The sequence below is a fragment of the Numenius arquata genome, chromosome 7, assembly GCF_964106895.1.
Source record: "Numenius arquata chromosome 7, bNumArq3.hap1.1, whole genome shotgun sequence".
NCBI classification, from domain to species: Eukaryota; Metazoa; Chordata; class Aves; order Charadriiformes; family Scolopacidae; genus Numenius; species Numenius arquata.
Window position 1 is genome coordinate 56,168,555 of NC_133582.1, and position 27,579 is coordinate 56,196,133.

Genomic DNA, 27,579 nt, shown 5'->3' on the forward strand with positions numbered 1-27,579 from the left:
CTGTTCTAGTTGCTCTACTGATGATCATTACTCATTCCAGTGCATTTCATAGACTTAAATAAAGCATTTAGAAGGTACTTGCTAAAGGTTGGGGCTCTATAAAGACAGGAAAATCAATTTTTTTTTATCTTCCAGTGAAGATCACCAAAAATTGAAAACTATAAACATTACAAGCATATTTTGTAGAGTACTTTCCCAAGACACAGACTTAAGGCTTGATCTGGCAAAAAAAACAATCACACAATTAGTTCCATTTACATCTTAGGACCTCGTTAAGCATACGCCAAACTGTTTTTAGAATAGGGACTTTAATCATACCAGATTTGGTTTAGCTGTTCAGAGAAAAAGAAAAAGAGGAAGAAAAAGAGGAAGAAAAATAAAAAAGGAAAAAGAAAAAGAAAAAGAAAAAGAAAAGAAAAAGAAAAAGAAAAAGAAAAAGAAAAAGAAAAAGAAAAAGAAAAAGAAAAAGAAAAAGAAAAAGAAAAAGAAAAAGAAAAAGAAAAAGAAAAAGAAAAAGAAAAAGAAAAAGAAAAAGAAAAAGAAAAATATCGATTTGCTACTTAATATGCAGATGATCACAGAACTCTTGAGGTGAAATACTGTTTCCTTAAGCCACTCCACAATCTTCTGTACCCTCTAAGAACTGCAGGTTTGATTCTAGCAAAGTGACTACACTGTGGTTCAAATTACAGACAGGGTTGAAAAACAAATAAAATCTTAAACTCTCATTTAAGCTCAACCTCTCCTCATGAAAAAAGAAAAAAAACCTACCACCCAACAGTGTCTACAAAAGACCAAATTTAGACAGGATAATAAAAGTGAAGGAAGGAGTGGAATGAGGATAACCTTTGATCTTCAGCCAATTTCTACTTTTTTTTACCTACAGGATTTATTTCTGTCTGCATGTTACACATGTGATCTTTGGATTCATAAGAGAGTGCCAGCAGCGTAAAGTGAGTCGTACATCCAGCATTTAAAGGAAATGAAGAAGAATGAACAGGCGCAGACTCCTCACATCCACAAAATCTACATCCTACCCTTCGGGTCTGTGAGAAATCCGACAGCACTTTTAAGACCCCATTATCCTTCATATTATACAGCTTCTGTGAAGAAGGGAAAGCTCTACCATGTTTGCCCTGCACATTTTGAAAATTTTGTATGACCACAAATGTTGTTACAGCCACATCGTAATTTTCTGAGGTATGTGTGGCCATAAATGTAAAGACTCTCTCAATGCCTTTTTTCTTCTTTTAGGCAACCATACATAATATAACTCATAGACATTGTTACAATGTTAGTTTGTCTGCTTGGTTTCCTAATTATTTTCCGAGTATCTGTGTTATAATAACCATCCCTGGCTGAGTCAGGATCCATGCAATGAGCCATACAGAAAGCATCTTTCCCAACAGAGATCACCGTAACAAGATTAAGTGTTGCCAAACCAAATCAACATGATGGGGGCTTTTCTTCAGCGTAACTACCCTGAGAAAGTAAAGGTGACTTGCGAGAAAAGGAGGAAATAACTTTAGCCAACAGTACCAACACCACCAGTGACCAAATGAGTTATGGAAATTCTTAACAAAGAAACTTGGATCCCGTGTCACTGCAGCAACCTAGGAAAGCTATTAGCTTCCTCAAGGAAATCCCCTGGAGTGCAGGAGTAACAAAATGGAAAGAAAGGAATCCCAGTCAAGTAATGGTTTTAAGATGGACTGTAGTTAATGCCAAATAATTAAGAAAAACAAGAGGAAAATAGTAACAAGCATCATGAAAAGGATCAGTCATCTCCCCTGATATAAGGAGATCAAGCACATATTTGACACACCGCTGACCAACTCTAAGGTGAGAAAGGAATCAGACAAGCATTTTGAATCCTGGGTCTTCCAACTCACGTGAATTTCTAGAAATCAGCAGAAGTTCTTGGCTCTCCCACTGTGCCTGCTGACAGAGGCGCCAGCTGTGATATTGGCCTTAAAAGATGGTTTTCGGTTTGGATTTGCCATACTCTAAAACTGTATGCTTTTGCAGTGGTGCATAACAGTTACAGATTAGTGGCATTTTATAAAAACAGAAGAAGTTCAGCTATAAAATGGAACATCATGTTAAAACATCAGAGCTTGATTTTCAGTCCAGCCTTAAATGGGCACTGCTTCTTTGAGGCTGCAGGTGCCTTCGGGCCACTTAGAGTCTGAATGTCTGAGTGCCTGCAAGGCATCTATTAATCAGGGCTGGAAAGGGCCCTGGCAGTATCCACAATTATTTGTGTCCGTAAACATGAGTAAAAATGTCACAAATTAATAATAATAATAAAAAAAAACATTTAAAAAATCCAATCATTTCAGTCAGTAAGTGAGACAAGATTATACATACAGGGTATTTCTCAAATCTTGTAGATGCGCTCAATGAATCTGTTCTTCAGAGAAGTAGCAAAATTTTTAAAATTAGGTCCATGCAGTGTGCCAGGAAATTGTGAGCATGGTTCCGTGTCAACTATTATTTTCATAATTTCTGTAATCTAAATGTTAAAATTACCTGTTTCCTTCATAGATCAAATATTTAGACATCCAGGGTAGAATTTGCAAAAGCACTTAATACTCATTTGCTATGATCCTAGTAAATGCAATGATAAACCTTCACTTTATGTAAGAAACAACATTAAAGCACTACTAAGTGGTTCTGAAAATCCTACTCGCCAATTGGTTTACATTTTCCTAACAAAAAAACCTGTGGGTGCACAATTGTATAAAAACCCCAGATTAAAATGGAAACCATTATAAACCATGGTACGTATTAGAGAAATACGCAGTATATGAGCTGTTATCTGCTGGCCTTTGAAGTAAAAATATAAACTCTTGAAACAAAACCAGAACACTTTTTAATTATACCCTTTCCCCTCCTCTAGTGCTATGAGTAAAGGAGATAGAATCTGCTATAGAATATAAAATTCAGCCTTACGTAAGAAAATATTCTATAGCAGGAAGGCAGAAAGAGAGGAGATTAATACTGTATTATACTAATGAGCAAGCTGCCAGGCTGTTATTGAAGAACACAGTGTGCTGATCGCTTGAATTGCCATCTAAACAAGTAATTCAGCTTTTAGTGGACTGATCTCCCAGTGTAACACTAAGAGCCCTTGTTGTTTTTTTCCCTTTGTAACAGATGAGCTCCCCATGTGCTCCCTCTACTTCTGCTAAACAACAAGGAGTGACAAAGGTGGAGCTTCTGCCTCATTTGACCAAAGCTGCTGGAACAACTTTCCAGGGCAACTCTGCCTGGACTTACTGAAAACCAATAAAATGTTAAACCCTATAAAAAGAGAACCCAGAATTATTTCAGACTTCTATTTTTATTTTTGAGGTACCCTTAGTCTGACAGCTTGAAATGGAAAGTAGCAAACAGAGAGCACGTGAAACACCTCTTAACCAGGCCAGTTCCCCTCCGCTGGACTCATCACACAACTGTGTTGTGTATTGCGGCTAGATGAAGTAAAGCTAAGTCGGAGTTTGTACGTACAGCCTCCCATTTTGAGAAAGAAACGTTTGAGAATGAAGACAACTTGTTAATGTTATTCTTTTCACATCCTTTCCTCAGCAGACAGGGAAAGGAACCATATGGACGGGGTACACTCCCAGCCGGCACCGCAGCACTCCTTGTTTGCATAAACAGTCATGTACACAACTCAATTTTCTCACGAGCAAATGTGCAAATGCCCAGTTAGTGGGGACTAAACCCGCCTCAGCAGAAGACAGACCCCTTCCCTCTCCCCCAGTGTGCATAAGGAGAGCAGATGTCCCCTGCACGGTCATTTTTTTGGGTGACAGTAGGCTGAGGAGAGCAGAGCCATAGTGCTGGCCCTCGCTCAGAGGAGGTGGCTGGTGGAGGAACAAGGACACATCGACAACTGAAAAGTTGGCGAAGCTTTGGAGTTATGGAGAAAGTCACAGCTTTTTCAGCCTCAGCAGCGGGGCCTCAACAGCTCTTTCGGCTTCAACATCTTAAAAGTTACAATCTGACCCTAAATTGCAGGCAGAGTTCTGGTGAGCTCCTCCGGCTACTCAGAGCAGCCTGGAGAGGAATACATGCAAAACACAAAAACTCCACAGTCTCTGTCCTGGACCTCCAAGCATGTATTTAACTATTATTTACCATTTAATCATGTCATTACTCTCTAATTTACTTGAGAATGTGTTTTCCTCTCATTAAAACTGTTGCGATGATTACTGCCAAAAGTCTACCCACCAGTGTTCTGTGCTCCTTCCCTGTGGTTCCTTCGTGACTATTTGATTAATTTTCATTGATATTCTTCCAACAATAGCATCTAAAATTAACTGGGTCAGTTTTTACATAACTTCCTGAGTCATCAGGCTATGTGTCCTAAATAAATATGTCCATACAGAAGTCAAATGATAATTTACCCTTCCAGCACTGGCAGGAGCTAGAACATTTTGCAAAGCTCGTGTTCTATGATAAGAAAACACATTTTCTTCTTAGGTATTAATTCAGGACCTTTTATTCAATCAAAACTTCATTTGGATTAAGTCAGAGGTTTGACTCACTTAGCAGGATGTGGCCCTGAGTGAGGGGGAAAGGGAGAATTTAATGCCAAATACATTCTTACGAAAAACATTTTCCAAATGGCTGAAATTACAAACGTTAGTGTTGAGGTACCTGAATTTAAGTGGGAGAGATGTGGCCTCCAGGCGTTAGCTGCTGATTTCTTGCTTCTAATACTGGAGAAGGAAGCTCAATAACACTTCAAATTACATGTCTTGAGCAGGCATTTCATTTAGATTAAATTAGACAGTAATTGTACGTTAAATAAATACCAATGGTCTTAGGAACACATTTTTTATGGATTAACAATTTATGTAATAGGTGTTTTTATTGCATGCCTGTTAGTTCTACAGTAATATGTTTTTCATAATTAACTGCTCTTTAGCTGCTACACCAAACATAACTTATTAAATCTCTATTAAGTACATAATCAAGGATACGCAGGATACCTCTTCTACAGCTGAAGAATGCAAACCTGCCTCACTACAGGAAAAGGCCACCTTGACAATGCTCAGTAGGACGGTCTGGGCATCTTCATCTCTCTTGAGATATGTATGTACCCAAGCGGGTCATATCGTCCATTTGGGAAGTCTTCTGGGAAGAAGGAACTTGTACATCTCCATGACACAATATCAGCACTGACCAGCTGACAAAATGTTAATCAGAGAAAACACAGGGAGGAAGAAGATTCCCCCAAACTCTTCTTCCTGTTCATTCATATGAAAACAAAGCAAGAGATTTATTTTGTACCCTGTATTATCAAGCAGTAGGGATTCTGCATCCTCCAGGAAAGGTCATAATTGTACAAAATAATGATGATCGGTTTAAAGCTGTTACAATGCTGTTATGTGGATTCCCAGGGAAAATATTCAACCACAGATTTCAGCTGCCAGAGTCAAAGCAGGATCTTTGGGATATTCCCAAAACTGGCTGTATGTTTTTAGCCCTGTTCTTACTAGCTATTTGCTCCGTTCCTTCCTTTCTTCTCAGTTTCCTCACATTCTCTTCATCTTTACCCCATCCCACACCTGGCCCAAGTACTAATTTCTCCACTGTCCTCCCATTCACCTCCATTTGTTTTTTTATTTGATTCCTATTTAGTAACTCTTTTATTAAGTAAAGCTGCCCAGGAAGCAAGATTGTCCATCCCACAGAGTTCTTCATTGTTTTTTTCAGGAACATTTAGATGCATCAGAAAGCAGAAGACAAGAGGGGAAGTGCAGAACTGCAAACAGCAAGGTGGCCTTTCAGAAACTCAGATTCAGATCTTTCTGAAAAAAGCTGTTACTTCTTGTAGGTGGTGCCGGTTTCATTTTTTTTATTATTTTCCCCAATTTTTCCCCTGGACATTAAAAATTCCTCTAAAGGGATTCAATGAGAATAGACTAATCAGACTGATAATTATCTCCAAAAATCTGTCCCACACATCGTGAACTTTGCCAAGCTGATAGTGCGAGTAGTAGTACTGTTATCATGACAACTTCTTCCAAATATGATCAAGTTGCCTGATTTAAACTGATATACAATATATGCATCTGATGTTACAAATTGCAGATGATTATATCTACAAATCTGAGTCCAGACTCAGTAAGGGGTTGGCTAGAAAACAAGACATCTGATAAAAAAAAATAATTCAAAGTATGAGGAATTTGTTTCTAACCCACGCTGGAATGAAAATCAGATACTACTATTGACTATCCAAATAAATCAGTAAGCTTGATTAAGTTTGGAGAAGTTTATTATAATGCTACTGCCTATAAAATCAACTTGACACATTTTTAAAATATGTGGGGCAAAGTTTCTGCTGTTATAAATGAGTCTATCTCAAATGTGGGCACTGAGTTATGACTGAAAACAATCTGATGGGAAGATCTAGCCTTATTTCTTTTTTTAACTGATGAAAAGCCAAGTCAGTTAATTTTGAATTGACCGAAAAGACTGACACAAAGGATCTGATTTAAAGCCCATCACTCAGAAGCTGAGAACTGACTGCCATTTTCTGAAGATGATCTACAAAATTCTGCCAAGAAAAGCAGCATGGACTAAATGATCTTTCCAACATATACAGTTTCTCAGTCTACAAATTAAGGCTCTCACTTTATTTGCAGTCATTTATTGACCCTGCCACATCAACATATCGCATTAAATTAAGGGCTAGTTCCTTAGCCAGTGTTAATCAGCATATACCATTATCTAAAGACCTGGCCTCCAGATGTGGATCATTCATCACTGCAAGACTAGGGACAGAGATACAATAAGGATATCAGGGATGGGTTCTTGTAGGTGGGTAGACTTGAGGTAAATACTCTATTTCCCAAGCAATTTGGCATCAAGTCTCCTGGTGAACTCAGTATTAGTATCAGAGGTCTACCGCTCCTCAGGATTTGGATCACATTGTTTAACAAACATCATTTTATAATATCAGGAGGGAATAAGGCAGTGCATTTCTAAGGGATTACTGTACATCTCGAGTAGTTACTCACTTTCCCTCTGGCCTTGTGCCCGTTAACCCCACCTGACATATGCTATAATCACCCAGAAATGCACTGCCTGTCACCACTTATTGAAAAGGTAATGTGTAAAACTCACTAAAGGAAATGGTATTGAAACTAGATTTGAGGTCTGACTCCTTACAGTCTTCTGATTAATTGCAATTTACAAGTAAAATACATTGAGCAACTTTCTATTATGCTGCTCTATTACAAAAACATGTAAGAATTAAGGATGTGATTTCAACTCATACAACAGACCCTTTGTCCCTTTTCATACTATTAAAAGGACACACAGATGCCTTGAAATGGCGCGTAAAACCCCACAGAGTACAAGAAACTGTAGCCACCATTTGAATGACACAGTCGGCTCCATCCAGCTTTCTTCACAAATGGAGAAGTCATGTCAGAACCTTGTCACTCATGTTATTACACAGCAGAATTTGCAAGAGCCTGGACCTGCTGGGAGCTCAAGAAAGGTGGCGAGGAACTGCACAGGCCTTAGGTGAAGGCAGGACTGACGCCACTTTGTTGTGATGCACAGGAGGTGGAAAGATGCAGAAGATGGTTTTCTTGGCTGTTCCCCAGAATGAAATATATGACTCATCCTCATCACAGACATGTAAAATTTTTAAAGAATGAAAGTAAAGATGTTCCTTTTTTTTTTTTTTTTTTATTTATTTTGTAGACATTAGGGCCAGTTTCAGCTGCTGGGTGAATGAGAGGACTTCGTATATGATACAAATTGTGATCTGGACCAAGTTAATTCAAATAGGACTGGCCTTTTTGTTTCCCCAGAAATTCTCCCCCCCAGAAACACATATGAGTATAAAATTTTTTCTTAGGATATCGAAAATTTCATTCCTGTCTTTCCAGCCTTCTGACACAGTTTTCAGAAAGAGTCCTTCTGTGAGCTTCTGTAGCAAAGCAGCGACCCACTAATTACCACTTGAGAACTGGTGCTCCAGAAACTCTCATGGAATTCTTCACCCAGTGGTCTTCTACCTTTTCTTTGAGAAACTTAAAACAATGAAATAAGCATGCAGGTGCATCATAACAAGGTCTGGTTGAAAAACGCCTTCAGGTGGCTGAGCAGTCACGGAGTACTACTTTCTGGATTTCCTCAGAGTGAGGAGCAGAGTCACTCAGGAATGACCTGATTCTGCAAGATCCATAGGTAAGAAAATGACCACTGTCTCTCCTGTTACCGTAGCAGGACAGTGGTATTAAGGGAAGTTGGAAGGAAGACCTAAAATAATTGGTCTTCATCAAACAATAGAAATGTCAAGACAAACAATGGCATTTCTGTGCTATGCTCAGACCTAAATCAAACTAACTAGTGTCAAGGTAATTTGAGGACTCCAGATGTTGTTGCAGCTGCATTACCGCAGTCATCTTAGTCATTCTCCTTAAAAGTAGGAAGTTCATAACAGGGCAAAAATCATTAATTCAGTGTTAAAATACTGTTTCTTGAGCAACATCAGTAATTTCTTCTTCAAGGGAAAACAGTATATTGGCTTTTCTAAATGGAGGGACTGAAAATCTACTACCAGAATAGCTACTGTTTCTCCCTCCAGAGTTTTAACAACTAGAAGTAAAATAACCTGCTGTCAGAGCTCAAAGCTCCCTAGTGGCTCCAGAAACTTAGCAAACAACGTATACCAAACTGCAACATCAGGATTGCATTTATTCTTCCCTCTGACAAAGCTGAAGAGCCACAGCAGCTGAAAGCTTGGGCAAAAATTATCCAAACTTAGTGGCAAAGCCACTTAGAAGCCTTTGACAGCAAAGGTGTTTGACTGTCTCACTACAGATAAATAAAGAAACTCAATAAGGAAAACTATCAAATTCAGAACAGCTCCACTCATCAGAGGATACAGTGGTCACTCCAGCAGAGAAGGATGCACTTTTTAGTCATTCTCAGTTTTGGTCAAAGTGCTGATTTGATTTCATAAAAGAAATAGTCATGGACCAAAATTCTAGCATCTTCCCAGTTTTTTACCTAAATAATACAGCTGGACACTATTAATTAATTAATTAATATTAATTACACATGAGAAAGATAAAAGAAAACAAAAAATTAGACACGAGAGATTTGGGAAAAGGATAAAAGTGTGTGTTTGGTTAATAAAAGATATTGTTATTAAATAAGATAATGAAGACAATAAACACATGTAAGGGACATTACTGTGTGACTAAGTGGATGAGTAAGAACAAAATGGTTGTGAATATGAAACCACCTATTTTCAAGGAATTAGATTTTCTTATAACCATCAGGAGTGGTCAGAAAGTAAAGAGAACAGAGAAGGCTTATGACCTTATTTCCGCAAAGGGATGCAGAGCATTTCTGAATTCTTGTCCAGGGATATACTTTTGTATCCTTTATATACAGAGAAAGGTGAGGCAGTCCCACAGCTATATTGACACGAGCATGATTCAGATTTTTTCAGCAGTGAACTCTGGATTCCTCAGTGAAGGATTACTAACTCAAACAAGGTCTAAACAGAGGCAGCTGGCACTGAATTGAAAATACAGTGTGTTTCAGGTGAATAGCTGGAAAATGGCGTGGCCTTTTTAACAAAGCGTGGATCTTTTTAACAAAGATCACAAACAAAAAGCTTTCATTTTCTTTTCCTCATACTCATTGTGAACTCAAACAGTAAATCTATGTACTTATTATACTTATCATAACACTTGCACGGACTGAGTGCTCAGATCCGAGTAGAAAACATGTCTGAGGGGAAGTGCTTGCAGGTAGGTAAAAAACAAAGACGTTTCTAAACTGAAGACAATTCTTTGTGGTCGTAGCTATTAATAAAGCACATTTCTTTAGTGCTGAAATCTATACAAATCAGAGCAAGACCTGGATGTTGCCTATTTGAGGGGTGTGAAATCCAACGTGTGCAGCCAGCAGGGCTCATACAGGTGTGAGTGAGCAAGTGCGTGGTTGCAGGCAGAGGGGGTTGTAAAAAAACAAGGGTATTTTTCATCCTAACCTGTTTCAGTTGTCCAAGAAACAGGCAGGACTATTCCTTGTGATCCCTTCAGACTAGGATGGTATTACTTCTTCTTGTACATGCTGTACTGGGTCTTCCTGCCTCCTCGCTGTGTCTGGAAATGCTCAAGAGAAATTTGTTTCTACATGACTAGTATCTGTTCTATGGGGCAACTGTATAGTGCATGCAATTTATATTTGGATCAGAGATGAGTCTGAATTTCTGGCTGTGGCTTTTCACAGCCAGAAGCAATGCATAAGTGACCTGCTGGTTGATGTTATGAATTGTACGATTGGAGAAATAAAAACATTTCTATTTCATCTGTTTCAAGAAGAAAGAAATCTAGGGCCATTTTTTGTACCAACCACTTTTTTAAAAAGAGCTCACGATGATTAAACTTGCTTTTCATTATAAAAAAAAAAGGATAACAGGATATTTCATTATAAAAAAAAGGATAACTGATATACAGAAGAAGGTAGAGGAACGTTTATTTCCTCTGGTTTTTAGATTCAGGCAGAAACTTTGAAGTTAGCATTTGTTGCTGGTTTATAGTTACACTCTGAACCTGGCCTTCTCTACACTGAGAAAAGTAAAGGTCCAGAATAGTAGATGTTCATTTAATTAACAACTCTATCTTAAAGTATATGCAAAAGGGGTCCATTGTGCAAGCAGTCATAAATCGCACTTGGCCTAACTTCAGAGCAATTGACCTTACAACCCAAATAATGTCCTTTGTGCATGGTTTTTATACGCAATTTCTGGATTTACTGTTTCAAAGAAGGAGTGTGTAAACAATTTCAGCTGAGCCTAAAGTGAGCAACTCATTCATCTGACAGCTGGATGAAGGTTTGTGCCAAACTGGAAAACTTCTTCTGGAAAGAGTCTCTATTGATGCTACTTTCAGTGCATCCAGATTCAAATTTTTCATTTATTTATTTTCATATGCTGCTGATATCTTAATTAGGAATGAAATGAGGAGAATAGAAATGATAAGTTTCAGCAGTTTGTTGGACAGGGGTTGCCAGCCCAAGAGTAGTCTTTTGCCAGTCATCAAAGGGCTGCTGCAAATAAAAAATTCTGAGGACTTCTCCAAGAAAAGAGAAGAAGAGAAAACATAGGCAACATAAATGTAACTTCTACTTGCTCCAACTCTAACTATCCAGCATCTTAAAGTCTTGATATTTTTTTCTATAAACAAAAAAAATTTCAGGCCACATTAAAAAAAGTTCAATATGCAAATATCATTTCCATATGTGTGTTCTAGGTGACATCTGTACGGAAACAGTGACAAACCCTTTCCTTGACTAGACATTGTAAAGCCTTTATAAGAAAATTTACCAAAAATGAAAAAGTGTTCTCTATATCAGTAGTGCACACTAAAAATCTCAAAGCAATAGGCTCCAAGAGGAATTTTGGCAAACTCTGAAGTCCATATGTGGGAGAGGCAACTTTAACACTTAGTAAATATCCAAAAATCTGCAATTAACCCTGAGAGAGTCTTCAAATCTCTCAGGCTGTCAGGCTTTTTTGGTTAGCCACTTCTGGAGAGCTCTGGTACTCTTCAGTCAGCCTCTGGAGGCTCCACTGGCCATCTCAGGGATCTGTGCTTTCAATTCAGACACCAAGATTGGGTAGTTAAAGTTGGGGAAGCCCAGAATATCTCACACTCACCAGGATGTTATCCTGGTACTTATATTGTATATAAGTATGGCCAAACTTTTATACATTATTAGAACTGTTTGAAGTATTAATTGCAAATAAATAATTCAGATAGTGTAGCCCAATTTCGTGTTCATAATACTGTTTGTAAACATATGTTAGTATTTGCCAAATCTTGTGTTCATAAAGTTGTTAGTGAAGATACCTGTTGTCATTTGCCAAATTGTCATCTCAAGAGTCTCCCCTGCTTAATTTGACTTCCTAACCTTAATTATCCATTTCTTATTAGTGCTCATAACGTGACATCCTATAGTATCTGCTCTCTTAATGTGTAATTGAAACTTTATATACAATAGAATAGGCATTAATTAAGATGAAGTGATAATTAGTAAATAACCAGTTCGCTTGATCACAGAAATATCAAAGAGCCTTTGCGGAGAAATGCCACTCCTCAGACTTCAATGAGAACATAAATTAGAGCCTGTGACTATTTCTTAATAGAAAATGTAAAAGGAACACAAGCAGGGATGGGATAAATGAGTTTTAAAAATCAAAGAAATGTTTACTAAAAAGAACAGCATTTGCATTCCTATTTGCCTGGGCCACTTGTTCCTTTTGCAACCTGATCAAACAAATGACAGTACAAATGAAGACAACTTAGCAGAACAGCAGCAAATGGCCATTGTAAAAGTAAATGCCAGAGGAAAAGGGACTCCACAAAGGCCCCAGTTCCACAAATTTTTGCTAGCAGATTTAACTGGTGTACTCTGGTCAGACACCTCTAGAGTCAGACATGCCATTTCACTTAAGGAGAGAAAAAAGCAAGATCAGGTCCAAAGACAGTAAAATAAAATGGAATAATAACCTGACCTGTTACAAAGTTCATGTTTTGAAAAGAAAATAGTGGAAAACTTTCACAAACAATTTTTCATGAGAATCTGTCCGTTCTTCAACCATCTTTATGTGATAAACCAGGAATGTTATTCTTTCCTTCGTAGACGTACTGCCTTGTTTTCATTGATTTACCCTGACTGTCAAGGAGCCTTCCAGAAAACAGTGGATAAGCTGAGAATTTATGCAGTTCATATTCCCTATCAGGAAAATCACTGCAAAGTTTCATTTTCCCCCTTGCATGTCTGACAAAACTGCAAGACAGCCAAATACAGGTGTTCAGATATATTCAGACACCAGTCTTTTTTCTTTCTCTCTTTTTAATATAATATTTTGTCATTTACTCTGGTGAAAACATTATGGTTGCTAAAGTACGATCAAGCAATAATTCTAATTTTTTAAAGCCTTTAAAGCAGTTTTTTTGAGAAATATGGGAGTTTAGACAGCACATTTATTTAGTTTTAATTTTTGTGCTGTCATACATCAGCACTGAAGTCCTGATTTAGAACACATGCAGCCTGCCTTTGAAGTTTTGGCTGTTTTTTAACAATGGCAAAAAAAAAGATATAAAGGAATTAAACAGCACCAAAAAAAAATCATAAAACAGGGCTTTTGTGCTCTTGATTTATATATTGTTTTTTATGTTTGTATAAAAAAAAGCTTTATTCTCAATAATCTTTCATGGGAAACATTGCTCTGACATACCTTTATTCATCTAATCCTTTTCTTTTGTGTTGACCTTTCTTTTCTCCTTTCTATCCCTCCAAGTCTCTGGACAATGCTTTCTAATATTGTTCACATTCAGTAGCAAAATGAGTTTATTGGAATTCTTCTGAAAATGGAAAGAGTAGCAAATGTGCAGCAATATGCTAAACTGGTATCTTTGGATGAACGCAATAAATATTCCAAGCAAACAGGACCTCCACATGAAATGGTCTTTTTCTACTAGTGCTTCTAGCATTGTGCCTGTGCAGTGGTATACATGGTCCTTTTGGTCAAGTTACACAACACTGGCATTTTCCAAGGAAGTGCATGAAAGCTGATAGTTGCCGTTGTTCATTTTTGTCCAATGTGTTGTAATGAATACAAGCCAATGTCATATTTATTTGTTCTGTGGCCAGCTTTTTCCTGTTATTCTTTCTGCCTTTCAGCTCAAGGACTAAATTGTTGAAGCAACAATAAAAACACCACAAATGGCTTCATAGTTTTTCTCCTCCTTAGGGTCTTCCATTCCCTGGAAAATTTTAGTGCATATGAGTGTCATCTAAAGGTACCGACACTATGTGCTGCTAAGACCAGTTTTAATTGCAGTCTACGTTCAGAATATATTGAAAGTAATTTCTAGACAGACCATGGCATGAAAGTGTCCAGATGTTTGAAGCAGAACACTAAAAAACCCCATAATTCTTAATTGTCAGCCCAAATATGTATGTGTACAGTACCAGGGTGTATGTGTAGAAGGATGTGTGCAGGGCATTTATGATAGCTGAGGGGGCTGGAGAAACAGGGGCTGACAAGGGAGCTGGACTTCGTCTGAGGCATTGCAGGAAGGTTAACATCTGTCTATCGGGAGTTTACAGGACCTCCTCACTGACTGTATCTCTTCCCTTGCCTTCATCGTCTCCTATCCATATGCTTTATCTCTGCACTGCTTCTAAAACACTGCCTATTCTTAACAGCTGCATCTGAGGAGAAAGTTCTTTTTGTATTCTGGCTCATTCATGGGTTAGTACAAAATAACAGAATCCATAGATTCTCCTATCACTTAACTATCATTTAACTGTCCTATAATTTAATTATCAATTTTAGCAACTTGGTCTGTGTTAACAGAAAACTTGTTTATGATTTAATTTAATTTCATATTTAGTCTATTATCTTTCTACATCTCAAAGCAAATAATGCCAAATGGGAAAAAACCCTTTAATTTTAACATTCTTTTGGGGAGAGAGGAATCTTGTACCAACAGAAGAAGATATCTTGCACCAATTTTCAGAAAGGATGAAGGTCTCTTTGGAATTAAATACCTCTCTAGATTGACTGTCATGGACAAATCTGGACTTATGAAGGTGTATAATGTTCAGAAAGCCAAACTTAGAGAGAGGAAGCTCATCTAGGGCTCTGAAACACTATTTATATCAAGGCAGGTAAAATTTGGGCATGCTTTGGCATTGTGAACACGGTAGGCTCAGAGAGAAGCTTCTCAGGTAAATACGAAATGAGAGATAAATGCATTTAGATTAAGTAGACTATGCCTCTGTTAATACCTCAACAAAAATTACTCTTGCTAGAGATTTTGTAGGTTACAAAGCCCTGTTTTAATTTTTTTTTTATTTAAGCAAGTTATAATGTATTAATTGTATAGTTACTAGGAAATTATTTATAAAAGTATTTTCTGTATAATAATATTATCTAATATATTTACAGCAACCATTCAAATCTCAAGATTTGACATCCTAAAAATACCCCAGCAGGGGTATTTTTATACAGAAATTACGGAAATTATGTAGAAATTATGGTTGTCCTACTTGTAACATGGAAGAAGTCATATTAGCATATTGTAATAATAACCTTTTTAGCTTTGAAGCCTATTCAAATTATATTTCCAGATTCGAACACTTTGAAAATAATTATATGCAGACAGAGGATTTCTATGCCAAATTTGTTCCATTACTCCCAGCAATAATTTCTCAGACTGCATTTCTTCTGATTCAAAATATTTGTTATCCTATCAACCCACTTTGCACCTTGCTTTCTTTGGCTAAGAAATACATCATCAGCTCTTTTAAGATCTGCTCAGTACTTAACTCTGTCTCCCCTAGTGCATTTTTATTCCACTGTTCTTTTCCCTTGAATATACCGGCACTTCTCTGCTAATAAGATGATAAAAACTTGGTAAGTGGCATGCGTTTATCAGGGTGGCTCTTAGATATCCCAGAAAGAAAGGAATTTGGCCATTTGTCCAGACGTTTTATCCAGGTCCAGGTCCAGGTCCAGGTCCAGGTCCAGGTCCAGGTCTTCTGACAACCTGGTCAGAAGAATGGCTTCAGCTCCTATGTCTGACGGCAAGCTTCGCCATTCCCACACCTGGGATTTCCCAGGCTGAAACACAGGAATACGTCCTTCTCCATCATGAATGAATTTGCTGCTCTCAAGCCTTTTCTTTCAGATTAGCAATTGACATATCTCTAAACGGTGCCCCCAAAAATATCTATACTGCTTCAAAAAGGAGACATTTAAAAGAGGGGAATGATCGCTTACTTTAGAGACATAAATTGAAGCAAATTAAAATCAAATTTCTAGGGACATGCTCCAAGAGCGAAATCTGCACAGATCAATCTCCCAAAGGTAGTAAGCGGTACAAGTCATTGATCTGAAACTAACACAGAATGTACAATTCTCTAACATAGTTACACATTTATAAAAAAATAAAGCTTAGGGAATATGCCTGTAGTAGCCAAAGAGACCTTTTCTCTAAACCTTTTTTGATTATATGCTTATTTTTGACACTTTTCTAATGCAGTGTCTACCAATATATTTCCCAGATGCACTGTCTTTCACTAGAGTTTTATTAAAATAAAAACTAAAAACAGGTACCAAGCAAGGATGGGTTATCCAATGGACTAAATTAGGTAGTTGAGTAAGATGACAGGAAGGATGGGCAGATTTTGAGGAAAAAAAGCAGGTTACTCAAGACATAATGTTTGCCATCTGGTTTATGAGACTCAAATTGTCAGTAGTCAGCAAAAGACAAAAGACTGCTATTGTCTTTCAGATGAAATATATCTAGAACAGTGCTGACTATTTACTCAATTAAATATATCCTCTCAGCTTCTGCTTGAAGCATATGTCCTACCTTGGTGTAGAAGATCTTTTCCACATTGTCTTTTGAAAATACTGAGTGTAGGTGTGAGAGGTTCTGTTGGTCAGTGTACACTGTGCTAGAGGTGGCTGTTTGAGTAAAGTGGTTATGTTACAAGTACGTTTATAATAAGATGGCCAGTTCCACTAAAATCAATTACAAAACTTTCTTTGAATGTAATGAAACATAATAAAAAATCAAACCAAACATTTATAAGTCTTTGTGAAAATTTTATGCAAAAAAAAATAATTAGCAGTATATTTCTTCCTTTTAATTTCTTTTCAATGATGAAATGCAGATTGCAATAAGGAAGCTTTTATTTGGTCTGAAGGGAAGACACTCTTAGTTTATGTCCTAACATTTTTCTTTTCTTTTCTTTTCTTTTCTTTTCTTTTCTTTTCTTTTCTTTTCTTTTCTTTTCTTTTCTTTTCTTTTCTTTTCTTTTCTTTTCTTTTCTTTTCTTTTCTTTTCTTTTCTTTTCTTCTCTTTTCTTCTCTTTTCTTCTCTTTTCTTCTCTTTTCTTCTCTTCTCTTTTCTTCTCTTTTCTTTTCTTTTCTTCTCTTTTCTTCTCTTTTCTTTTCTTTTCTTTTCTTTTCTTTTCTTTTCTTTTCTTTTCTTTTCCTTTCCTTTCCTTTCCTTTCCTTTCCTTTCCTTTCCTTTTCCTTTTCTTTTCTTAACTTTACTATGTCTGTGATAAAGTACTAAATTTGATTGGGCAGATTCAATTTCCCGTTCTTGAAAGCACTACGTAAAAACTTATCTTCATTAAGTGCCACTGGGAGTCCAGCACCACATAACTAATCAGAGAATTCAGTAGCTTCATGTCCAAGTGATGCCTCAAGTTCAAAGGGGACAAAGACATCCTGTTTGGTGTTTTGTTTCACTCGAGCTATTAAAACTGCACAGACCCCCTTAAGTGTTTTTTAAAGTAATCTTCTTTATTCCCTATCAGTAACCTAAACTATTATAAAAACCAGTGCCAGTTTAGGTAATTTCCAAATTTTTAATGTTTTGGAAAAAAACCTGGTGATTCTCAATGAAGTGGAAGGACTGAAGCTCCTGGTGAACACAAACATTTCAGATCTACTATCTTTTTCTGTGTGCCTTAAGGAACTTGGCTTAGTAATTCTGTTTCAACTTTTGTGACCTTGATGTTTTTCCTCAAAAGGCATGCTGGGAAATTCCCAGAGGTGTGCACTGTGTGTGGGAATGTATACACCCAAAAAAGGGTCAAAAGAAAAAAATTACATCGGTCAGTACATATGCACTGTCTTCATGTATATTCTACAAAGCGACACTGGATGCAGTTGATACCACTAGAAAAATAAAGTTTTGTTCACAAGGTCATATAAACATCACTATTTTTTTAATAACTGCTTTGATGTAGCATATTTGTAAATTAAATTACAAGTTTTGAAATAACATCTTATCACTTGATCAATAGATTTTCCTTACTGTTTTTCCTAGGGCTTGATGGAAGTTGAAGAAGGTTGCTTAATCAATTGTTTGGGTGAGTGAAAAATTCCTTTTAATCTGTTTATCCTGGCTTCTGAAGTTTCAACAATACTAGATTCTCCTTTACGACTTCTACCAGTTCGCTAAGATGCTTTGAAACATTGGACATAAATATGCAACTATTTTAAAGCTGACTACACAAAATTTCTAAAAAATCCTGGTAAATTTGTTAGCACACAGAAGAGTCATTTTCAAACATGATTTTACTGCAAAGCTGTTCTTCCAAGGCAGAAACCATAAAAGATGCTTTCCGAACTTTGAAGGAACTATAATTTTCAGCTAAAAATAAAGGATTTCTTTGTAATAGTCATATCTGAGACTACAAATACTGGCATTTTTAATAGGAATAAAATAGATACAAATAGTAACTATTAGATTTGATTTGTTACCAGTCAATGCCTTTTTTCTACAAAAAATATTTTTTTTTTATTTTTTCCATTGTTTTTGTAAAAATTATACATTTTTAACAAAGAAATGATAAAGCCTTTTGTCTTTAATTTTAAAAAGAAATTAATATAAAAATTTTCAAAACAAAATATATTTGTGAAAATATATACATTTTTAAGTTGTAATTTATATATATATCAATTTTTAAATTGATCATTTCTTTTTATAGCAGAAAAATACTACACAAAAAAATGGAAGTTATTCTTTGCAAGCCTTGAACATTTCTTAATAAGAAAAAGATGCAGAAGAACATACACAATATGCCCAAACTGCAATCGTAAATGAAAATATAAAGTGTGTGGCAATACATGTGAGTGATCCACCTTTCCATACAACACAATCACTGAATTCATATCTGACATTAAGTAATCACATTAGGAAAATAATTTTGAAGCTGACACATTTAAAACCCAGACATTTTATTGAAGGATATATCCCACTATTAAATGGAACAGCTTTGTTTTGTTTTGCTTTTAGACATTGCTAATGCATTTTAAGTAAAAATGAGATTTGGAAACCAGCCCTCACAACCAAACTGCATCTAAATGGATGCAATGCCAGATACCGAAAAGTTTTTGGTCACCATATAGCTAAAGAACCAGGTTTTTTACAGAGGAAGGTAAGGAAAAGGAATAAGACTATGGGTCAAAGAAAACAAATATTTAATTCATGCCAACATTTACTATCATAAACAGAAACAGGAAGCAAATGAATTTTGATTAGCTAGCAATATTTTGTTGCTCTGGACACACACTTATTTTCAGTTTCTTATTTCAAAGAAGATTTGCCAAGGTCTTTTCCTTGCTCCATTTTAGTGTATATGAATCATAATCAATGATGGAGAGAAAAGAAGGAATCTGAAGTAAATAAATTACTACTTAATACATTTCAAATGGAATTATTTCTTAGCAGAACTACTCCTTTTTCTTTCCAAGTTAATTCTATAAAACTTCAGGAAGCATTTAAATAACACCTTTTCTCATGTGAATATGCTTTTGAATCGTTTTTAGCCTGCATTTTTGTACCATATTAATACTTACAATGCAAGCTCTTTCCTTGTAAACATTACTTATTTTAGTAAATCTTAGTCAGGTTGGTGGAGTGGTCTCAATCAACAGGACTTCTCAAAGTGAGTAAAAGCTTGTGGGATTCGGACCTACATTCTTGTATTTCCAGCAATTTTATGGCAATTAGTTGGTATAAGCAAGAACAATTTCCTTAAAAAAACCACCACCACTCCCCAAAACAACAAACAAAGCTAATTAAAATGCTGAAAAAACCCTAGAGGTTTTTTAAAAATGTGCCAGTGCTGGCAACTTGCACCATTTTATTGCAGATTTCATGGTATTAAGTGTTTGCATTAAAGCTGTTATATTCACGATATTGTAATGGAATCTCACTTTTCAGCTGATAAAGAAATGGCTGCCGGGAAAAGCTTAAAATATGGAAGAAGTGCGTCCTGGGAGCTCCTCAACAAAAGAAATCTGGGTAGAATTTTAATAGCTATTACAATATTTTTGAGGTCTGAAGCAACGGTTTTTAACTTCTAGAATTGATAGTACTGATAGTCTATTTGAACAATTAATCAAGGTGCAAGCATCCTGCGTGGTGCTGTATAATATGTGACTTTTTGAAACTACTGCTATGAACCGATGTTCTGAGTTTAATCACATGGGCAAGCGCTCATTTCCCTTTACTCACAAATAATTAACATACCTTTTATAAGTCCTACTTTAATAATTTCTTTACTTTGAGCCAATAGTACCTTGAACTTAATTTTTTAAATTTTATTTTATATGCTTCCTTGGGTTAAAAAACTAACACAACAGCAACTAAGACAATTGCCTAGGATCAAAGCTAAAAATACCAAGAAAATCTCTTCAGATCAGTGAAGAATTGCTGGTGCTGATACCAGTCAGACCTGAAATGTACTTGATACTGGGATAGTGTGAAAAAGATGACTTTGCCGACCAAAAAAACAGATGGCCCCTTATCACCCCATGGGGCTAAACACACAAGAGCAAACTTCAGAGAGGCCTTACCTTTACCCTGTCTGTGCCTATCAGGAGAGACTGTTATATTAAGGGTTATTGCCTCTCTAGCCCTCCCTGTGATCAGCTTTTGAAGTCCATGGCCAAGAGGCCAGTGTGAGAATATCACCCTAGATAAGAGGTGTTTGCTCTGTGAAATATTCAGGACAGGAATCCATGGACCCCATGATAGTTCAGCAGGGAACCACAAACTCCAGCTAATATCTTCTAATCCCCTGTTGGTTTGAGAACTACCCACCATAAAAAGCATAACTGGCTGTTTATTTGCGCAGGCAAGAGATAACATCTTAAAGTTACAGTCTGCCTTAAGTAGTAGGGATGTGAAGCCCAAAGAAATGAACCATCCAAGCTCATAATCAAAATTGTGTGTGCTCCCTTCTTCTCTGCCTAATGAGATGTAAACATTTTGGCTGGTGTCTCTTTTGAAAGATATTAATCAAATATATTGGTTAGAAATCACAAAGGATAGTCCGGTCTGCAAATTACATGTCTTCTTTTATAGCATTCTGAAGCTGTGAACAATATGTTAAAAATTTTCCCATGGCGCAACCAAGTAAATACTTGTGGCACATTTCTATTTATTACAGAGAATAGTTAAATTCTAAGACATAAATCATGCTCTTCTACTAAAGGCTTTACAAATTCCCAAAGACAAGCCTAATTCCCAATGCAACGATGCTATAAAAGATCAGACACTTTGTTATGGAGAAATCCACATTTGGAGATGTCTTTCAACAATTTTCTCCCAGGACCCAATCCTGTGAAAGGCACATGCAAGTTGCTGAACACTGTGTCAAGCTCCATTAGTTTCAAAATGGCCCTAAAAACTTATATTTAATTTTCTGTATTTAAATTGTAAACTGACAAGTTTAATATTGCCTAAGCAAAAAAATTATTTTTCCTTTTCTTTCTTCTACTAAATGACAGTCTTTTGGTTTCAATAAGGAAAAAAATTTCATAAGTTCAAATTTCAAAACTGAGAGAAGAAGATGCCACCAAATTTATATTTTTTGCACCCTTCATATCGGTTATTGTCATTAGCCAATGTCACTAGTGTAGAATGAAAATAAAAATAACAAGAGGTAGGTGAAGAGATAAGGGAAGAAGACCGAAAAGGAAAAATAATTCTTAATGGTTCTGTAGATCCTCTTTTTTTTTCCGTCGTAATCTATCCTCCGCCCTGTCCCCAGCAACTGCCCTAAATCAAGGAGCTGGCACCTGATGCATTCTGCAGATGGATCGGCACTGTATATCTGGAGCATAGTATACAGGTGGTTTTTCACTTGCACGAGTTAGTTAACTAGCCAGCAGACACATCTTCTGTTTGTGGGGCAGGAGCAGGAGTGGAAAATGGAAATCTCTCCTGGCTGATTTACAGAAAGAGAGCCTAAGTGAAAGAGCAGGTCAAATCGGTGCATATTTATTAGTATTTCTAATTGCTCTCACTTCTTGCTTAGGTAGACCCTTTCTGGAAGGCACACCAGTTAACCAGACAGTCATTGAAAACACTGGGCAGTAACAAAATCACTGATAAGATTTCTGAATCCTTCAGATATGTTTTAGATACATATTCAGTTAGACATGAGGGCTCTAAAGTCTGAAGACAAAGATTTCCTTGGCCTTAGTAAATGAGGTGAATTGTTCACCGATCTCTTTCTGGTTTTCTTGGTTCAAATCCATAGTGTGAGCCATTGACACATGCTCACTTGACAGCATGTGAACGCAGATTCTTCAACCCAACATTAGAATTGTCCCATCATCTTTTTTTTCTATATTTCTCAAAGCATTAATCCCTTCTTCAAATGGAAAATTAAAAAACAAGAAGGGGGAACAGGGGGGAATTCTTTTTTTATATCTTCACTTTTGCCTTTTACTATACTACATCCCAGAGAGGATGCTAATATTATACAGTGAATTCCAATCTTTGCTCAATTTCCACAGGAGCCAATAGACTACTCTTCCTCCCAGAACAGGATTTCTGGAATTTTCTACATTTCATATTCATAAATGTCAGTAATGTACCAGATCCTGGAGTCACTGACAATTAATTCACTGATATCTGGAGTACAAATGCAGGACTAAATGCAACATAGTCTGATTTGGAGGCTGTGCGATCCAATGGCCATGCTCAAGCCAAAGGAGATGCTATGGCAACAACTGCTGGGGGCTAGGAGGAAAAAGAAATCAAAATGCTTTCCTTCTACCAGTAAATCCTATGGAAATACTCATGTCTGAGGGTAGGTCACCAGTGAACTTGTCATCTATTCTGATGCCTTTTTTATTGTGCCAAGCAACCATTCAATCAGTGTTCAAGAAACCACCCTAGAGAAAATGCAAACGTTGCTTTCCAAAGTGAACAACTGGAAGAATTGTCTTCATGTTATGTCTTCTTGCTGCCTGTCACTGGGTGCCTTGAAATTTCCAAGACACACAAGGAACAAAAGGAAAATTTCTGATATGAATTAGGACACTCCTCCATGAAAAACTGTGTAAATGATCATTGCTACAGCCCACCTCCAATGCTTTTAGCTCTGAGTCAAAAGCTCAAGATCTATCCTGCATGACAACCATCTTATCTCCTCCAGTATTACAAAGACAACCAAATTATGTTAACCAAAATCAAATCTCTGAGCTCAGAAGAATTCAGACAAGAAGGCAGCTGTGGCAACTGAGTTAATTTAACAGCTTTCTGCTACCAAAAGGTATCCTACTCCATCTGTCCCTTTCTTTACTGCCCCTGCCCCCCACTTCCACTAGCTGCGGCATACATTGGTCCCTCCATAATCTGATTCAGCTTCATAGCCCAACAGAAATCTCTCCACTTTTTTGGTTGATTAAGTTTTCTGATGGGTTGATGAGTTAATGCTGCATGTCTTTACAGAGAGATCTGACAAGAACCAGAGCCAGTGCAAGGAAGTAATGGACAATTCAGAAAGGGAAGAGGCATGCAACCACTGTTTTCTATGGCAAGGAGCTATTGGAGCAGCTCACACCATCTACTGGAGCTGCACTCTGAAGCAGCTAGTGCCAGACTTTCCAAGATCATAGTTTCTTGTGTTGATAGTTGAGTCAAAAGACCTTCTTGCTTGTGAAGAGAAGAAATTAGACATGGCATCATAAAAGCCTGCAATGCTATTTTTAGACTTGAATTGTGTTTAAACAGCTACCAAGTCAAAACTGCTATTCTGTTTAGTCAGCTGTCAATTCGCATGGACTCTTTTTGCCTGCCTGCCTTCAACATTTACCTATTATGTTAGCCCAAATAGTCCCGGTCAGGACTTTTTTTCAGCCAAGTGTCAGGAAAGTCTTTCAGACAATCACAAGAAAGTGTAGTCCCTCCCAAAAGACATTATAATCACTCTACCCTAAATAACTCACAGTCAGTCCAAGGTACTGTCTAGTAGATAGTTACAATATTATTTGGGAACTCCTTTACAAATTAATTCCAAGATACAGTAGGACAATTGTGAAGACTCAAGAAAGCACAGTCATTGAAGAGAAATTTCATTAAGTTATTTTTGTATGAAGCCTCTAATGTCTGAGCGTGTTATGACATAACTATTTGTAAGGATGTTGTAAGCCATCTATTTATAAGTCTCACTTAAAGTTTTCCAGTGATGGCAAATACACCATGCTGGATCATTTGTTTCAGGGATCAGTCATCTCATTATTAAAACTGTGCACATTACTTCTGAATTTACTTATCTCCAGATACTAGGTATTTTATCTTTTTATAGCATTGTATGCTACATTCACTTGCAGCCCAGAAAGCCAACTGCATCCTGGACTGCATCAAAGGAAGCATGGCCAGCAGGTTGAGGGACGTGATTCTACCCCTCTATTCTGCTCTGGTGAGACCACACCTGGAGTACTGTGTTCAGCTTTGAAGTCCTCAGCACAGGAAGGACAAGGACTTGCTGGAACAGGTCCAGAGGCGGGTCATGAAGACGATTAGCAGTTTGGAGCACTTCTCTTATGAAGACAGGTGAGAGAGTTGGGGTTGTTCACCCTGGAGAAGAGAAGGCTTCCCAAAGACCTTATAGTATCCTTCCAGCACCTAAAGGGGGCCTACAGGACAGATGGGGAGGAACTCTTGATCAGGGAGTGGAGCAATAGGACGAGGGGTAACAGCTTTATACTGAAAGAGGGGAGGTTTAGATTAGATATTAGGAAGAAATTCTTTCCTGTGAGGGTGCTGAGACAGTGGAACAGGTTGCCCAGAGCAGTTGTGGATGCCCCATCCCTGGAAGTGTTTAAGGCCAGGCTGGATGGGGCTTTGAGCAATCTGGTCTAGCGGGAGGTGTCCCTGCCCATGGCAGGGGGGTTGGAACTAGATGATCTTTAAGGTTCCTTCCAACCCAAACCATTCTATGATTCTTTAATTCAGAGACTTGGCATCAAAAATCATTACTGCCTGTGGGAAGTTGGAACTGAAATATGAAGGGCAAAGCAGAACCCAACAGGACAGGCACGCAAGTTCAACCTGGTTACTCTACTTGTATTCTGAGAAGCCATGAGAAGAGATTCCTTGAAGAAGACCTGTAGGCTACATGTAAGTCAGCAGCCCTTTTTACACATTAATTTCTGCCACATAGGTTGACATATCCTCTGGAATTAAACTTTTTAGAGTATTAATTTTTTCCTCTGCTGTGATTAATCAGACAGACTGTGCACTGTTACAGTGAAGTACTCTAAGCACTACCTGCCGAGGGCTCGTCAGAAGAGACACTTTCATAGCTTTAGCACTTTTTTCATTGGTCCCACGTGAACGGAACATATCATGGTATAATGCAGCTTTTGATAAGTTAAGAGAGTTATTGCAATTTTCTCAAAGAAGAACAGCTTAGTCAAGAGTCAGTTATATTCTAGGCACTGGATCAACTTTGCATCACAAATTTGGTGTAACAGTAGACAGGTATCCAAACTGAAAAAATATAATTTACTCTTTAAATGCCTGCAGTGGTATCTTTCCCTGTTGCTAATTGCTGATCTTATTTTGCACTCTGGTATCAAATAGCATCTTGGAATAAGAGAGTAAAACAACAGGAAAACTCCAGTAAATCATCATAGCCCTTAACAAATGCAGTGCTTCAGGAAGATAAGTACCCTGAAAAAAAATCTTCATTCTTGCTTGACACCTCTCTATTTACTTTATTCTTTTTATGGAATGGTCACCATTTATTGAGCAATTATGTACAATATTTACTTGAACAGTAAAGTGGTCTCAGTGACTTTAATGCAAGCATTATTCTAAGGGCTGCTCTATAAAACAAAGAGAAAGTACTTCACCTCAGTATAATGTTACAGGGAGAACTTCAGTCAGCAGAGCTAAATTTAAAAACAGTGCTCTTACAGGGTGTATCAACTTGCAAATTTATGATCAGATCTGGCAGCTCTTTTTCAGGCCTGTTCACTGTACAAAATTCAAGTGGTGTGATAATACAATACATTTTAGCAGAGGCTGTAAAAATTAACTATAAAAAAAAAAAAGCACAGAATATATCAGCTAGTAGTTCCACCTACGTGTCATCAGGACAAGATGGAAGAGTAGATTCATATTCTTCAGGCATCGCCTTACTATTCTAAAGTTAAAATTCCTTTATCCCCTTTATTTCTTTCTCCATTATTTTTCTTATACTTTATTGTCAATACAATTTTTACTACTCCAGTACAAAAAGTAGATTTTATACAACTATGTCTTTATACTGGGTAATGCATTGTGCTGATATGTTATCTGGTACTTTATTGAAAAAAAAATACATTTCTAGTATTAAAAAGGAAATATTAGGCTAGTCAGGAACTGAGGCATGTTTTTCATTTATCTGATTAGAGTTTGCAGTAAAATTAAAGCACTTTTATAGTCCCCAATGTAAACAAAAGAATCCCAATGACATCAATAGTTACTCTCCATAAGAGAGTTGTGCATGAGAGAGGTCCCACTGCTCAATCCACCTTCACCACAGAGCTTGGGGAACCAGTTTAATCAAGCAACATGGACAGAGTTATGCCAATACTAAAGATGGACTTGACAATACAAAAAATATTTTGCTATTTTGGCTAATGAAGTTAAGCTTGAGTCATAAGAGGGGCCATAGAAAGTAAAACCTGAGATAAGTTGCTTGAATATCCCTGACAATCTGAGCCAGACCCAACCAGAAGCTAGAGAAGCTCCTGAGAAGGAGTTGGCACCTATAACTGATGCAAAACATTGGGCTGAGGGGACTACCAGAGAAGTTTAATGGGCTTTTTCCCAAACAACCGCTTCTTCCTGACAAAGTAGCTGTGCATTCAGAAGTATACCTACTGTTTCCACTTATGCTACGTGGTCTTATAAATGGTGTTGTTGATAAAGCTTGCCTTTTCTAACTAAGATATTAGGCATATAGCTGATACCAAAGGCCTAAGAGCTTCCTGGCAGCAGAAAGTTCTGCCATGTGCCACCAGCCATCTCAAGTCTTTGAAGCCCATCTTTTTCCTTAACAGAATATAAAAACTATCTCAAAGTTTATGCACATGGGTCGAGTATGTTTCAAGATGTGTATGTGTACATAGGTATGTATGAGCACCTTTTGAAACAGTAGCACTTCATTAAGTGAGAGGATAGGAACAAAGGATAAAAAGAGCCAACACAAAGACAATGTGCCTGTGAAATCCTCAAAGCTGGAGTTGAAACAAATATTTGGTTAATGCTTGTTTTCATTTCTAGATTGCACCAAACAAAATCTGTTTTGGGGCCAGGTAAAAGTTAGTTAAATATTCATTAGTTTAGTGAAAACTTTTCTCCTCAAAAAATCAACAGATAAGAACAAATTGCAAAGGCAGTTTGGGAAAAAGATTTACTGAGGGAAAGTGATTTGAAAAGTGCAATAAGAAAGGAAAGACTCAAACTTCCCTCCCAATTTTTTTTAAAATACTATCTCTTCAGTGGAAAAAGACCATTAGTGATTTCTTTACTTAATGGGACTGGAAATAAATTAGGCAAGTGAGATATCTCCTAGCTCTGCTATCATCACTGATCTCCATTGGCCTTTTTCCATCCCCCGCCCAGCTGCTAAAACATATATGACTATTTTGTTGCTGATGTGTTTGTTTACTAGTCAGAAATGACAACTCCTCAG

At 37.1% G+C, this 27,579-nt stretch overlaps 1 protein-coding gene across 1 annotated transcript in view; it reads right to left on the minus strand.

The window, feature by feature from the left end:
- The window catches only part of HDAC9 (histone deacetylase 9), a 230,515-nt gene that overhangs the window by 25,961 nt on the left and 176,975 nt on the right, over positions 1 to 27,579 (minus strand). The gene's annotated exons all lie outside the window — the stretch shown is intronic.